Source organism: Rattus norvegicus, chromosome 1 (assembly GCF_036323735.1).
Source record: "Rattus norvegicus strain BN/NHsdMcwi chromosome 1, GRCr8, whole genome shotgun sequence".
NCBI classification, from domain to species: Eukaryota; Metazoa; Chordata; class Mammalia; order Rodentia; family Muridae; genus Rattus; species Rattus norvegicus.
This window is the reverse complement of record NC_086019.1, coordinates 224,092,857-224,109,100: the sequence shown is the minus strand read 5'-3', so window position 1 is coordinate 224,109,100 and position 16,244 is coordinate 224,092,857. Positions and strand designations below refer to the sequence as shown.

The 16,244-nt window shown below is 42.1% G+C and overlaps 1 protein-coding gene across 4 annotated transcripts in view; it reads right to left on the bottom strand.

Annotated features, from left to right (window-relative positions):
• Positions 1-16,244, bottom strand: part of Prune2 (prune homolog 2 with BCH domain) — a 350,442-nt gene that overhangs the window by 20,958 nt on the left and 313,240 nt on the right. For 2 of the 4 annotated variants that reach the window (XR_010066327.1, XR_010066329.1), the window contains one exon: positions 1,318-4,941. The gene's annotated coding sequence lies outside the window, so the exon portion shown is untranslated. Of the gene's footprint in view, positions 1-1,317; positions 4,942-16,244 lie in introns of those variants that run through there. The other 2 variants (XR_010066331.1, XR_010066330.1) reach the window with 2 other exon arrangements.

Below are 16,244 nucleotides of genomic sequence, written 5' to 3'. Positions count from 1 at the left end.
TCTATGTCTCTGTTTAATTTCTGTTTCCATGATCTGTCCATTGATGAGAGTGGGGTGTTGAAATCTCCCACTATTATTGTGTGAGGTGCAATGTGTGTTTTGAGCTTTAGTAAGGTTTCTTTTACATATGTAGGTGCCCTTGTATTTGGGGCATAGATATTTAGGATTGAGAGTTCATCTTGGTGGATTTTTCCTTTGATGAATATGAAGTGTCCTTCCTTATCTTTTTTGATGACTTTTAGTTGAAAATTGATTTTATTTGATATTAGAATGGCTACTCCAGCTTGCTTCTTCTGATCATTTGCTTGGAAAGTTGTTTTCCAGCCTTTCACTCTGAGATAGTGTCTGTCTTTGTCTCTGAGGTGTGTTTCCTGTAGGCAGCAGAATGCAGGGTCCTCATTGCGTATCCAGTTTGTTAATCTATGTCTTTTTATTGGGGAGTTGAGGCCATTGATGTTGAGAGATATTAAGGAATAGTGATTATTGCTTTCCGTTATATTCATATTTGGATGTGAGGTTATGTTTGTGTGCTTTCATTCTCTTTGTTTTGTTGCCAAGACGATTAGTTTCTTGCTTCTTCTAGGGTATAGCTTGCCTCCTTATGTTGGGCTTTACCATTTATTATCCTTTGTAGTACTGGATTTGTAGAAAGATATTGTGTAAATTTGGTTTTGTCATGGAATATCTTGGTTTCTCCATCTATGTTAATTGAGAGTTTTGCAGGATACAGTAACCTGGGCTGGCATTTGTGTTCTCTTAGGGTCTGTATGACATCAGTCCAGGATCTTCTGGCCTTCATAGTTTCTGGCGAGAAGTCTGGTGTGATTCTGATAGGTCTGCCTTTATATGTTACTTGACATTTTTCCCTTACTGCTTTTAATATTCGTTCTTTATTTTGTGCGTTTGGTGTTTTGACAATTATGTGACGGGAGGTGTTTCTTTTCTGGTCCAGTCTATTTGGAGTTCTGTAGGCTTCTTGTATGCCTATGGGTATCTCTTTTTTAGGTTAGGGAAGTTTTCTTCTATGATTTTGTTGAAGATATTTACTGGTCCTTTGAGCTGGGAGTCTTCACTCTCTTCTATACCTATTATCCTTAGGTTTGATCTTCTCATTGAGTTCTGGATTTCCTGTATGTTTTGGACCAGTAGCTTTTTCTGCTTTACATTATCTTTGACAGTTGAGTCAATGATTTCTATGGAATCTTCTGCTCCTGAGATTCTCTCTTCCATCTCTTGTATTCTGTTGGTGAAGCTTGTATCTACAGCTCCTTGTCTCTTCTTTTGGTTTTCTATATCCAGGGTTGTTTCCATGTGTTCTTTCTTGATTGCTTCTATTTCCATTTTTAATTCCTTCAACTGTTTGATTGTGTTTTCCTGGAATTCTTTCAGGGATTTTTGCGATTCCTCTCTGTATGCTTCTACTTGTTTATTAATGTTTTCCTGTGTTTCCCTAAGGGAGTTCTTCACGTCTTTCTTGAAGTCCTCCAGCATCATGATCAAATATGATTTTGAAACTAGATCTTGCTTTTCTGGTGTGTTTAGATATTCCATGTTTGTTTTGGTGGGAGAATTGGGCTCCGATGATGCCATGTAGTCTTGGTTTCTGTTGCTTGGGTTCCTGTGCTTGCCTCTCGCCATCAGATTATCTCTAGTGTTACTTTGTTCTGCTATTTCTGACAGTGGCTAGACTGTCCTATAAGCCTGTGTGTCAGGAGTGCTGTAGACCTGTTTTCCTCTTTTTCAGTCAGTTATGGGGACAGAGTGTTCTGCTTTCGGGCGTGTAGTTTTTCCTCTCTACAGGTCTTCAGCTGTTCCTGTGGGCCTGTGTCTTGAGTTCACCAGGCAGCTTTCTTGCAGCAGAAAAGTTGGTCTTACCTGTGGTCCCGAGGCTCAAGTTTGCTCGTGGGGTGCTGCCCACGGGCTCTCTGCAGCGGCAGCAACCAGGAAGATATGCGCTGCCGTGTAGAGGAAATCTTAATCCAGCAACAAGGCTGTTTTGGCAAGAGATCACATCCAAAGACCTTTTAGGTCTATGATCCGGCTGAAATGCAGACACATCCTTAGTAGACACCTTTAATCCCTAACAATAAAGGTAAGGTTAGTTTATAGAAGGAAGCAGCTAAGTTTGAAAGTGATGCCTAATTGAGGGGCAGACAAAGTGATGAATCAGAGAAATATTTGATAGAGTAAGTCAGAGATAGAATGCACTCAACTCACATGAGAATAGCACAGGAAAGAACAGGGTTGACATAGATGGTGGTGGTATGTGTGGCAGCTTTACCAGGACAGTTTTACAGAGACAAGTTGCAGATAGAAAAAGTTAGACACAGTTGAAGACAGAATGAGCTAGAAAATGAGAAGGAGCCAGAAGATTAGAACAGAGTGCCAAAGTCAATATGAGCCAGGCAGAGCAATTCAGTCAGAAGCCAAGGGAAGCCAAATTTAGTCAGTCAGCTTGGAAGACTAGATTGTGTGGAGGCTAGAATGTTCAAGGCCTAGTCCTAGGAATGAGACACCCTAGGCTGACTCCATGACAGGCTTCAAATTTGCAGTTCAGAAGACTAGACCTAAATCTCTGTTTCCAAGAACTGGGCAAGTCCAGACAAGTTCAGGGATCAGAAACTGCTCCACCACCTGACCTGAGGCAAGGACAGTGGATCAGCAGCCATTTCCAGACTTCCTCAGCAGTTTACAGCTCCCAGACCCTAGCAATGGTTCTGGAATGTCCTTAGAGACAGAGCCAATGATTAAGATAGAGGTCACCTATCCCTCCCTGCAATCCCCCTAATGTGCTTTAAATCTGGCCTTCAAGCTCACTGGGGTGTCTCCATCTTGGAATGGGAGATCCCAAAATACTAGACTTCTACAGAATAAAGCACTCTTTGCTTTCACATACTATTGGAGTCTGGGGCATCATTCTTTGGTGAAGCATGGACCTTTATAGGGATAGTTAGAACAAAGAAAGAAGCACTCTCAGCTCAGCCCAAGTCGTGTATTCCAACAGCTTGGGAACAGCTCTCATCTCATCCTGCCATCTGAAGAAATGAAAGTGACATTTACAAGGTTGTATTGTAGTTTGGAATAAAATTTACCCCCTTTTCCTCCCAGAAAAATTTCCATATCTGATAACTTCTGGAAACTTCGAATAGATATTTATTCAAATTTAAGATCTTATCACAGGGCTGGAGAGATGGCTCAGGGGCTAAGAGCACTGACTGTTCTTCCAGAGGTCCTGAGTTCAATTCCCAGCAACCACATGGTGGCTCCCAACCATCTGTAATGAGGTCTGATGCCGTCTTCTGGTGTGTCTGAAGACAGCAATAGTGTACTTATATATAAATAAATAAATAAATCTTAAAAAAAATCTTACCACAATTCAGCAGAAGCAGGGAAACTTTTTTTTGATAAGCACTGATAATAACTTTTGAATTTCATAGAGACTGTGAGGCATTTGCCAGTTTATATGCCCCACTCCCACACTATAAAAGAAGCTGAAGAGGTGGCTCAGTGGTTAAGAGCACTGGTTGCTCTTTCAAACGACTTGTATTCCATTGCCAGCATCTACGTGGTGCCTCACAACTAATTGTCTATGACTCTGGTTCCTAAAGCTCTGGGCACACGCTCACATAGTACACAGGCATACATGCAAGCAAAGTGCATACACACAGTAAATGAAAGCCTTAAGTGCCACTCCCTGTCTTGGATTGTTGTGTGTGCCCGAGACATTCGTGTAACTTTGTGTTGTCGCTGAAGTCTAAATGCAGAGTTTCAACTCCGCAGAGAGTTTAAATGCTCTCCAAATGCTCTTCCACACCAGACTGGGTTTTCTATCTTGATGGAAAGTTTGAGGTCGACTCTGTGGACCTTGAGTTGATGCTAAAGACTTTAGTTCACTTCCAAGAAGCAGACATATCTTTAAAACCACAGGGTCACAAACAAGAGAATGCCATTATTGTTAGGATTAATGACATTTTCAGAAGTATTCTGTTTGTCTGAGGTAAAATCTTGGAAAGTAAATGAATAGAAGGGGACAATAGTAATAAGTGCTATAATCTGTTCCGTGCTTTCCATATCTTTGGCATCAAGTAATATCTTCAACATTGGCTATTTTTAATCACTAGCTGTGATATAGTTATTACTTATCCTTGAAGTACCTTAGAGAATAAGTATGTTGAAAAACATTGCCCCAAGAATATCCCAATCTTAGAATTTTTTGTTTGAAATAAATATACTTTAAGAGTTACTTGCCCTTATTTGTCTCTGTGTGGGAGTGTGCACCTGAGTGCAGGCACACGCCTGGAGCTGGAGCTGTCTGATGTGAGTGAGAAAACTGAACTTGGGTCTTCTGTAAGACCAGTGCATGGTCTTAACTACTGAGCCATCTCTCAGTCCCAGAGATGTTGCGTTTTCCCTTAATGTGTCTTCCAAACTTCAAACATTGACTGCCCTCCAGTAAATATTTATAGAATGAAGGAATGAATGAGTATTCAAAGCAAAAAAAGGGGTGAGAACATAGTCCTTCAGGATCTGCTGTATGCTTTATTTTCTCTTCCTTCTATACGCCAGGCATCCACAGATTCCATGTAGAAATAGCTTTCTTCTGAATGTTGCTTTGCATGCTAACCGGCTGGCTCCTCCTGTCATGGGTGTGGCTGGCACTCATTCTGGCTGGCTTTTGATTTTATCTAGAGCATGGGCCAGGTGCATCTTCCTAGAATGCTTTGGGTTTTTGCCAAGTTTAAACAGTCTATTGCAGAGAAAATAGCAAACAGGGCACTGAAACAGAGATAGGAACTGGTTACCTGTGGATTGAAGGAAATGAAGGCTCAGTTCCACACCGTGAAGCAGTAGGAGCTGACACAAGCCTCTGGGACAGCACGATTAGGGTGCTTTCTTCTTCCTATATGCAGTTGCTATTTAACGGCAGTCCTCTTTGTTCTCCTGAGAATTGGGGTGAGGACCAGGATGGAGAAAAAAAAAGGAGCACATCACAGTGGGAATGAGCCCATCAACTCAGCTGAGGCAAAATGACTCTGTTTTGGAATAGATCAGATCTCATGTGGGCAGAAATAATAATTTCACCAACGCCTGTGGGTGAGAGAGGCAATATGACTCAAGTAGCTAATGCTAGGGTTAGGAGAAATAGAAGATCCTTAGGATCTTTCCCTTTATCACTACGCAAGACCCCTCTCTTCAGAGCAGAATGTGCAGGTTCCTGAGGGTTGCCTGGCATTTCCAGTTAAACAAAATTCAAAAGTGAAGAAGAAATGAAAGCATAGCTCGGAAGACGAAGTGCCCGGACATAGTTACATCAATGTCAAGGTAGGGCCTTGGGATTCTAGGGTGAAAATGTCATCAATGCTGTAGGGGGCTGGGACCCAGGTTTGGTGCAGATGACACAAGGCTGCCCATCACGGTAGAAAGCCTATGAGTAGTCTGTCCTGCTGGGGAGCTTCAAAGGGTAACCCTAGCAACTTCAGACAAAGCTCAGAACTGACCCCCTCCCAGAGGGTGGGGGGACACTCCTGAAAATACAGCATGGAGAGTGCCCTCAAATGACAACTTTTTGTGGCATTTCCTGATCATGTTTACAAGTGCTTGCTCTGCTGTGGAAGCAGTGTTTGTGTGATGTCAGGAACCATATGGTTTCTGAATTACAGTTGAAGAAACCATCCCTTAAATACTTCTCTTGGGCAAGTGAGACGGCTGGGTAGGAAAAGGCACTTGTCAGCAAGCCTGCCGACCTTTAGACATTGACCACGTGGTGGAAGGAGAGAACCCTGCAAGGTGGCTGGTAGTCTCCTGACCTCCACAAGCATAAAGCTCTCTCTCCCCCTCCTCCCTAACTCCTTCTCTCATACACATGCACTCACACTAAGGAAATAAATGTAACAACACCAAAACACTACTAAAGTGAGCAGAGACTCTAGCTCAATGGTAGAGTCCTTGATTCGAGCCCTTAAGTTCAACTGCCACGACTCCAAGAAAAACACAAAACAAGAACACAAACCTCAATTCTGCTTTCTTCTGATACCCTGTTCTTTAATTGTATGACAAAAAAATAATCTTTCCATTCCTTGACACACATTGGGTTCTAGGTAAGCAGCAGCTCACAGTAGCAGCAGTGGTACTGGGTGTTCTGTGAGGCTGAGCCCTTCAAGAAGGATCCATTTGGAACTCACTGATAGGCACTGCCTTCTGCAAAACAGTGTGGGTTTTTTTTTTTTTACAAGTCTCATAAAGACTGTCCTTCCCAGGGATGGGCTCTCAGTGATCTCTATGAACAACACTATTGCAGAACTTTACCAGGCTTTTAACAGTGTGTGTGTGTGTGTGTGTGTGTGTGTGTGTGTGTGTGTGTGAGTTTGTGAGTTTGTGTATGTATGTGTGTATGTGTGTGTGTGAGACTGTGTATGTATGTGTCTGTGTGTGAGTGTGTGTGTATGTTCATGTGCCTATGTATATGAGTATGTGTCTGTGTCAGTATTTTTATGTATATATGAGTGTGTATGTGTGTTCGTGTGAATATGTGTGTTTGTGAGTGTATGTATGTTAAGGAGAGAGAAAGAAAGAGAGAGAGAGAGAGAGAGAGAGAGAGAGAGAGAGAGAGAGAGAATAATAGGGATTCTTAAATCTTTTCCACTTCTGACTGCTTTTCACTTGGGAAAATTTTAATAACCATATACATAGGAAATATACATATATGTAATATAGCTATCAAATCATTTACTAATAATAATTTAGGGAGAATTCTATTTAAAGACAATTCCTTGTCATACATAGGAATTTACCATTTATTAAAGATGAAAAGAAAATTACATGCTAATGAGATGATCTCATTTATTTTTCCAAGAAGTCTTGGCAGAATGTGTCACCCTAGTGGAAGTAAAGCATCTTCAATGCTTTTCAGAGTTGATTGATGTTTTGACTTTTCAATCATCAATGCCGAGAGCCCTATTTCACATAAGCGAATAACAAAAAATGATAGACGCTTGTTTAGGGTCGTTTCAGGGATTATTTAAAATTCTACCCAAATTCCGAGTCGAAATTTATTTAACATTTAAAAAAATTAACTTGTCAGCAACTCAAGTAGAAAATTTTATAATTAGATGATCTAGTACAATCCAATCCAGAGAGATATCAATTTGATAGAAGCTCAGAGAAGGGGCAGCTATTCAAAGTCTTTGTTTTCTGTAACTGAGCCATTGTTCCTATTAGCACAGGACTCTTATGTACAGTGAGAACCCTGCAGTTCCTGACACATTAGCTTGGAAGCTAAGCTGGAGTGTTTCAGGCTGTGTCTGTGGGCCCTGTAAGGTGCTGCAACAGCACAGTTCAAAGTGCAGATGTCCAGTGTCCAGAACTAAGACAGCTGTGACATCAGGAGAGCAATGTGGAAGAACCCTTCCATGAAACACCCAAGCTTGACCAAGCATTTGATTTTATCTCCAGTCATTGTACATTCTGAAAACCTTCCCTGTTGCCAAATCCAATAGTTATCTTAGTGCCCCATCACCAAACAACCATGCTTCCTTCCAGAAAGCTGCTGAGACACAAAACAGAAAGCTGTTCATTTAAGAAATCAACTTGGGCAAATGCAGATTTTTTTTTTAATTGATTTACCTTAAGACCCAGCTATACCACTTCTGGGCATATACCCAGAAGAGGCTCCATCCTAACACAAGGACACTTGCTCAACTGTGATCATAGTAGTTGTATTCATAATAGCCAGAAAAGGTAGACAACCTGGATGTCCCTCAACTGAAGAATGGATAAAGAAAATGTGGTACATGTACATAACGGAGTATTACTAAGCTGTTAAAAACAATGACATCATGTTATTTTGGGCAAATGGATGGAACTAGAAAAACATCAACCCGAGTAAGGTGTACTGGCTGGTTTTGTGTATCAACTTGACACAGCTGGAGTTATCACAGAGAAAGGAGCTTCCCTTGAGGAAATGCCTCCATGAGATCCAGCTGTAAGGCATTTTCTCAATTAGTGATCAAGGGTGGGAGGGCCCAGCCCATTGTGGGTGGTGCCATCCCTGGGCTGGTGTCTGGGGTTCTATAAGAAAGCAGGCTGAGCAAACCAGGGGAAGCAAACCAGTAAGCAACATCCCTCCATGGCCTCTGCATCAGCTCCTGCTTCCTGACCTGCTTGATTTCCAGACCTCACTTTCTTTGGTGATGAACAGCAAAGTGGAACTGTAAGTTGAAATAACCCTTTCCTCCCCAACTTGCTTCTCGGTCATGATGTTTTGTGCAGGAATAGAAACTCCGACTAAGGGATGAGGTAATACAAACCCGGAAAGACAAACATGGTATGTACTCATTCATAAACGGATATTAGCTGTAAAGTAAAAGACAATCATGCTACAGTCCATGGACTCAGAGAGGCTATGTAACAAGGGGAGATTAAAGGGCGCGGGGGGGGGGGGACGACAATGACTTCTGTCTGGGAAGAAGAAATAGAATAGACTTCACAGGTGGACTGGGGGCTAGTGAACTTGGGAATAGGAGGGGTCAGGTGGCAGGGAAGGGAGAGAAAAAAATTCTGGGAGAAGAGATTGGAATAGGGAGGCATTTCTGAGGCAAGGTAGAAACCTAGTGGGTACAGTGGGAAAATCTTAAGTTGACAAGAGTAAGCCTAGCAAAGACTCCTAGTAATGGGGAACACGGAGACTGAACTGGCCATCTGGCCGTCTTCTGTTACCAGGCAAGACATCAGGTGGAGGAATTTGGGACACCAATCCAGCCACAAAACCTTCCACCTACAGTTGGCCTGCCTGCAGAGTGTTCTGGGACCAGAGCTTAGCAGAATCATCATCAGAGAGACTTGATCCACCAACTGATGGGAGCAGATGCAGAGTCCCAGGGCCAAACATCAGCTTGAGCCCAGGGAGTCCAGCAGACCAGGGGGAGGAAGCATCAAAGGAACTGGAGGGGTCAGAGACACACCCAGAGAAAGCAGCCCACAGAGGCAACTAACTGGTCCTCATGGGGATTTACAGAGATCAGGGAGCCTGTAGAAGGTTTGACCTAGGTCCTTTGCATATGTGTGGCTGAGTAGCTTAGCATTCTAGTGACAGTCCTAACAATGGGAGTGCTCAGGCCCTGAGTCTTTTGCCTAATTGGGTGTGTGTGTGGGAGAGGGGGGGCTTTTCCTCCTAGGCTGCCTCATTCAGTCTTGATGTGATGGTTTTGTGCCTGGTTTTATTGTAGTTATGCCCTATTTGATTGGTGGTCCTTGGAGGCCTGCTCTTTTCTGAGGGGAGATGTGTGTATGTGGGGGACAGGGATCTGGGGGAAGAGGGGAAATGGGGAGTGAAGTTGCAGGGAGAGATGGGAGGGGAAACTGTAGTTAGATTATAATACATGAGAGAATGATTTAAAAAACAAATGCAGATTTCTGATCACTTGAAAAACCACAGAATTGGACTGAGTAAGAACTTTCAAAACGCTAATGAAAAACAGGTGGATTCACCAAACTGCTCACCACAGATTAAGCTAAGTAAAACTTAGTTATTATGCAGGAGTGAACAAACTCGGGGTCACTGTAATTTCGAATTTTCCTTTGAAGTCACGTTGGTTTTTAGCTGTCTTACTTTTTAGATATAAGAAAGCCTTTTCTCCTTTCACTTATGATGTCTATGACTTGGAGCAATTTAAACAGATCCAGAACTTGTTGTTTCTCTTGCTGCCCCATCACTTCTGACTTTAGATCCCTATTAAACATCCACATTTGTCTCACAGGTATTTGCTGAGGGAGGGAGGGTCTGCCCTCCTGGCTGCAGGATGTCATTCATTAAGCTCTTCGTCCTGGAGAAGCTTATAAATGATTAGGTTGTGAGCCACCATGTGGCTGCTAGGATTTGAACTCAGGACCTCTGGAAGAGCAGTCAGTGCTCTTAACCACTGAGCCATCTCTCTAGTCCCCTTCATGGTACTTTTTAAAAGTTACATTTATTTGCTTGTTTGCTGGTATATGGGTGACCGAGTACATTGAATGTCTGTCTTGGTGTTCCTGTAGAAGTCAAAGGATGACTTTGGGAGTTTATTTTTCTTCATAACATATGGATCCCAGGGACTGAACACAGGTTGTCAGGGTTACCAGTAGATGCCTCTATCCATTGTGCCTTCTCTGTGGCCCAAGCTATATTTTTTTTCCTCTCAGAATTTTGAAATTAAAAATTCTTTAGTCTCTAGAATACAAAGTAACAAGTTCCATCATGTGCACTGACAAATTTTTTTTTGTTTTGATTTAAAAAAAAAAAAACAATAATGTTTGGGGCCAGTGAAATGGCTCAGTGGGTAAAAGTGCCTTAAATGAAAACCTGTCAAACTGAGTTTGATCTTCAGAACCCAGAAATGTGAAAGGAGAAAACCACTTCCCAAAAAGTTGTTCTCTGACATACATACCTGTGTATGTGTCACTAGAGTCCATTCAAACACCCCCCCACACACACAGACACACACCCTTGTACACACTTGCACCCTTCCATACATTTTTTAAAAATTCTATAAAACCTGACATTTGGGCAACACAGTGTCAATAAAGCCCATAGAGCAATATCTATGTGTTTTAAGATACGTTAAATGATACTATGTATCACATTAAGATACTATGAGATACATAGTGGTCGAGATATGGCTTAGTGGTTAAGATCACTTCTGCTCTTCAGAGAACCTAGCTTTGATTCTCAGTACCCAGGCGGCAGCTCATTATTATCTATAGCTCCAATCCCATGCGACCTCTAGAAGACCTCATGTGGGCACTAGGCATTCATGTGATACTCATACATGCAGGCAAAAACCCTGAAAAGAAACTAAAAATAATCTTTTTTAAAAAGCTATAATATATAGTAGTTGTTTTGTGGTCTCTACAATCATGAGAAGCTAAATGAAACTAGAGTAGTTTCGTAAAAAAACAATGATTATTTTGGATCAAAATAGGAGTGATTATAGACAAGATTGTATCTAAATGGTGTGGGGGATGTGGAAGTCAACCTTTGGAAGGAAAAAGTGGGATGGAGATCAAGGCACATCAGGCTCTGTGACTCCTGAAAGAGTCCTGATCTGTGACACATGGCATTAGATCTAAGATGGCTTCTGGCTATCTGGTGAGACAGTAAAAATGAACCAAGGCCAGGGTGGTGACTGCTTCCCCCCTCCTCATGGAAGTCCTCTCAGGTGAAGATGCTCCTCCCATTTCTTCTGAATTTTCTCATTAGACGGGGCTTTCATTGGATGGCGAGATATGATTGGCCAAGGATTTGGGGCTTTGGGACTGGCTCAAACACTGGGCCTACAGACTGGGCCAGAAACTCAGAACTGCATCCTGATCCTGGACTCTGGAGTCAAGTTTTCTAGAATTTATCATGTGACTCCATCACCTCTCGCACCCCCCACCCCTTGGTCCTGTTCCCACAAAATAGAAAATCATAGTTTATCGGTTGTCAAACTCTAGTCTCATTTGTTTTCAAAACAGAATCCAGCTATGTGCACAAGTTAGCCTCCAACTTGCCACAGCTTCCTAAGTGCTTGCTATAGATGCATATGCCACCACTCCTGGCTTATAGCTAATGAACTTTAAATATTAGCTTTACGATCTGTAGCTGGGTGTTCTTAGACTTCAAAATGATCATGGATGATCAACTTACAATGACCTTTGACTTAGTATACCAGAGACCAAGGCCAGAGCCAGGTCTGTGTGGCTCTGCGTGTGTGTGTGTGTGTGTGTGTGTGTGTGTGTGTGTGTGTGTGTGTGTGTGCGCGCGCGCGCGCGCGCGCGCGCACGTGCGCGCTCATGTGTGTGTGTTCCAACAAACCAAGACGTTTCACCCATTTCAAAAGAAGTTTCAGTGAAGTCGACACAACTATGCTGGGAAAGGAAATAGAGACCAATACCTTCTGTCCTGTCCTTGAGGCATTGGTAATGGTGCTTGCATCATTTAGGGGAAGAATGAAAGCTGGCTGCTGGCTGGAAGCATGTGTAGTCTAGTAAGTCTTCGTGGGACTATCCATCTTTCTCTCTGTCCACCATGCTCAGCTTAGTGCTGTCTGTGGCTTAGTTTTGATAATTGCCAGAAGACTCTTCTTTATCAGATCTGTTGTTTCTGAGGTTCAAGGTGTGTGCTCAAGAGAGAATGACTCAGAGGGTAAGCATGTCCGGAAGGGAAAAGAACGCTATTACAGCAATGACTTGTTCCTCTTTGAGGTTTAGGGCATTGACTAGAAACATCTAGGCTTTGTTTGTGTGATTTAGAGCTGGACGTTATGCAAGATGGATGCTGCTGATCTGCTACTTATGACGTCAGCCTTGAAGGAAGAGGATTATCAGTTCCAGGTGAACACTCAGAAATGGGAAACTCCTGATGTGCAGAGATGAGCAGGAATTTGGGTTTTGTTTGCTAATTTTTTTTCTTGATAGTGTCTTCTGTAGCTCAGCCTGGTCTCGGGTTCATTCAGCAAAGGCTGACTTTGAACTTTCGGTCCTCCAGCTTTTACTTCCAGAATACCTGGAATGCTAGGTATGGACCACCAGACTGAGCTTCTGCCGTGCTGGGGAAAGGACTAAAAGCTTTCTGCTCACTGGGCATGCACTTGACTAACTGAGCCATAGCCCAGCCTCTGTCCCACAGTTTAAGGTAGCACATCCTGCAGGGCCAAATGAAAAGCCAGTGCTTTTAGGAAAAGCAGCTGGTATAGCTTCAAAACCTCTGGTATAGCCCCATAGACCGTGTATAAATTAAACACGCCCTAAGCTTGAAAATACCTTGGTTACATCTAAAATGCTGACATGATGCTTAACCTCATCTACTCAAAATGTGCTCAGAATGTTCACACTAAAAATGCAGCTGTACAAAGCCAGCTATTATATAAACCTCATTGTTAAATGAGGAACTGACTGTACATGGAACTTACTAAAAGCAAGACTAGACACTAGAAGCCATGGGACAGGCCACTCCCTCTCAGGACCACCTGGTGACTGCTACTGCTCAGCGTCACTTGAGAATATGCTCACATATTTGCTAGCTAGCTTGAGAAGAGGTCAGAATTCCAAATCTGTTGTTAAGTGGGGAACCATGTGAGGTGTGGCAGCTCATGTCTGTGGTATCAGTTCCTCAGGAGACTGAGGTGGGAGAATCACTTACACCCAGGAGGTAGGGCCTAATTTTGCCAGCATCCTTAGACCTTTTCTAAAAGGAAAGGAAAGGAAAAGAAATGAAAGGAAAAGAAAGGGAAGGGAGGAAAAGTTAAAAGAAATAGCTTAGCAGGTAGAGTACTAGGGGTTCTTCCGGAGGAATCCCCAACCCTTACAACCTGTCTTAAAGGATCCAATGCCCTTGCTGGCCTCCTTAGGCACCAAGCATGCATATGTTACACATGTATACATTCAGGCAAAACATCCAAATATAAATAAAAATGAATAAGTCATTAAAAGAGAGAGGGAAAACAAAAAATGTTGGGGTTCATCTGCCCAACAGATCATGTAGGGATGCATCCCGCTCCCACGGCTATTCAGAGTTTTCTTGTGACCAGGGACATTCACACTGTAAGTTAGAAAACTCTACCAGATTGCAGCTCTCACGTTCACTTAAAAAGTAGTAAAAATTCTTCTAATTCAGATCTAAGACTTCCCTTTTAGCTGGTTGCTTCTCCTTAGATCAAAAAGTGAGATTACAGTTTGCTCCAAGTATACACCTTTGCTTTTCTTTGGTTTGCACTGTATAAAACTTTGGCTTCCTTCAAGCAGAAAAATAGACTCTGAAATGGAATTATATCTTAAGATTTTAACAAGGAATGTATGCTTTTCTTCACCAAAAAGTCACTGTTAGTAAGTTAGCATCTGTTGCTACAAGCTGCGACTGCCTTCGGGAACTAACACTTCCTCCGATTTTGCTTTGAGAAATTTTCAACCCTTGGATATTAATCTCCTCATCATTATTCTGATCACCTGCCTGATGCATTGGAGTCTCCCAACGATTTCAAATGGCTCCAAGAGCCTCTCAAGTGATTGACACCAGGATCCTGTAAGTCATGAAAGTAGCATGGTTGCTAGGTGGTCTCAGATCTCTGCCCTTCAGAGTGGCTGTTGATAGTAACATCTATCTGTCAGATCCTTCAGACAGCAATGCCCTAGAGTCCCAGTCTTAGTTTTTGAAAGGATGAGTCTAAGGAGGGAATTGGTATAGCAGAATTGAGACAGAGAGTGTCTAAAACGTTGCCGATCAAGTCAAACCACCTATACCTTTTGGGGACCTTGGCCTTGCCTAGGCTGCAAACAAATGAAATTGGCATCATTTCTATCAAGTGCTTGCCTCAGCCAATCATAAGCAGCCAACTAATGGCAATATGATGTATTCCAACATGAAATGTTTTTTAAAATATCTAGATTATTCCTATTTATTCATTATCATAATTATGATGCTAATTAACAAATTTAAGCAAAAACAGTTGGACAAGTGATAAGACTAGGATGCTGCCTCGAAATACCATGCCACTTACATTCAGATTAACAGAATGTAAAGCACGTTTATTTTAGTACACTCTTAACAATGTTGCTCTTACTTAAAATTTGATTTGCTATTGTCAATAAGGACAAATATCCAACTGGACATGACAAATGTTATCAATAGGATGTTTCAATTATTTCTCTTCACAGAAGAGGGTTGTATAGTTCCCTTTTTAGCTATTTGGACTTTTTTTATATAAATGTCATAATTTCATTTCTATTCATTCAATGCAAAATTTCTGCTAAGTTGTTAGAGCTAAGAAATATATCATTCTTTCATTCATCAAATGTGCTGTAACATTTCTTTTTCAAAACGTATTTTGGGTTGTAGGGATATCTCAGCAGGTAAGAGAGTGTACTCCTCTTGCAGAGGACCTAAGTTTTGTTCCCAGCAACCACACTGGACAGTTCACACCTTCAGTCACATCGAATCTGATGACATTTCCTAGCCTCTTCAGATACCTGCACATGTGTGAATTACACATAGAGACATATGTGCTTATACATGTGCATATACATAGTGTAGCAATAGAATAATCTTAAAACCAATATTTTATACATGTATACAATGTATTTCTATAATACTCATCTCTCTCTCACCTTTTTCAGTTCTTTTCAGATACTACAACCCTACCAACTTCACGTCTAAGATGGACCCCCCCCCCTTGCTGACCACATTTCAGGGAATCTCTTCTGTTTTCTTTCTACCAACCCCATGTCTTCTTTTTCATGCATCGTGCACTTCAGAGCTTCCTTAGTCCATTTCAGAAGACCAGATATTTTCATGGATAACCGAAATCTGTTTGGCCCCTGATTCTAGATTATTCCATTCCAGAAGAAGTTGAGAAGAGTGACAGCATTCTTTCATTCAACAAATATGGAGAACATAGAAAACATATTTCCTCATGCCACCTATTCTTGACAAGTGTATCTAAATAAATCAAATAGGTATGCCTGGTGGGGTACATATCTACTATTTGGAGGCAAAGACAGGAAGATTGAGAGTTTGAGACCAGCCTGGGCTACACAGTGACTTCTAAGCCAGTCCATGCTAATTAGTGAGACCGAGTCCAAACAAAACAGAAAGAGACCCCACCACCAACCTAAACACTTGCAAAGCTTTGCTCTATGAAAATATAATATGTAAATATAATAAATGAAAAGGTCAGTCTTTTTCTTTAATGTCAGATCTTCATGCTTGTTCTTTTGAACTTTGAACTGATTTGCTACTAATGATCATGCTATAGAAAAAAATTTACGAATGAAAATGAGGGTCTCTGGGTAATTTTTGTTGGCTATTTTCTACCCCTTTTTGCCCAGGCTGCTAAGGTCACTGATTCTCAAGTCAGCAATTCATATAGCCAGGAGTTTGCTGGAAGAGTGCCAGGCAGGCTGAAATAGCAACCTTTTGACCATGACTTCTGGGGGGAAAGGAGCCCTCTCTGCAATCATTGCTCATGAAACCTCTGGAATGTATTTGCACAAAGAGCTCATTGAGAGTTGACAGGCCCGATACAGCCATTCCTTTCTTTCTATGGAGGAAGCATCAGCAATCATAGCCATTAGAGTCTTTCATATCTGCACAAGGAGGAGCGCAAAGCTGTGTGTGTTTTGAGTAATCCACCAGCCAGGCTTCCCCTGTGGGCGGAGGTCCCTGGAAAAAGCCGAACCCCTGAGTCAGGGCAAAGGCTGCCAGCTGAGGCAGCTTATTGAGCCACATGGAGCCT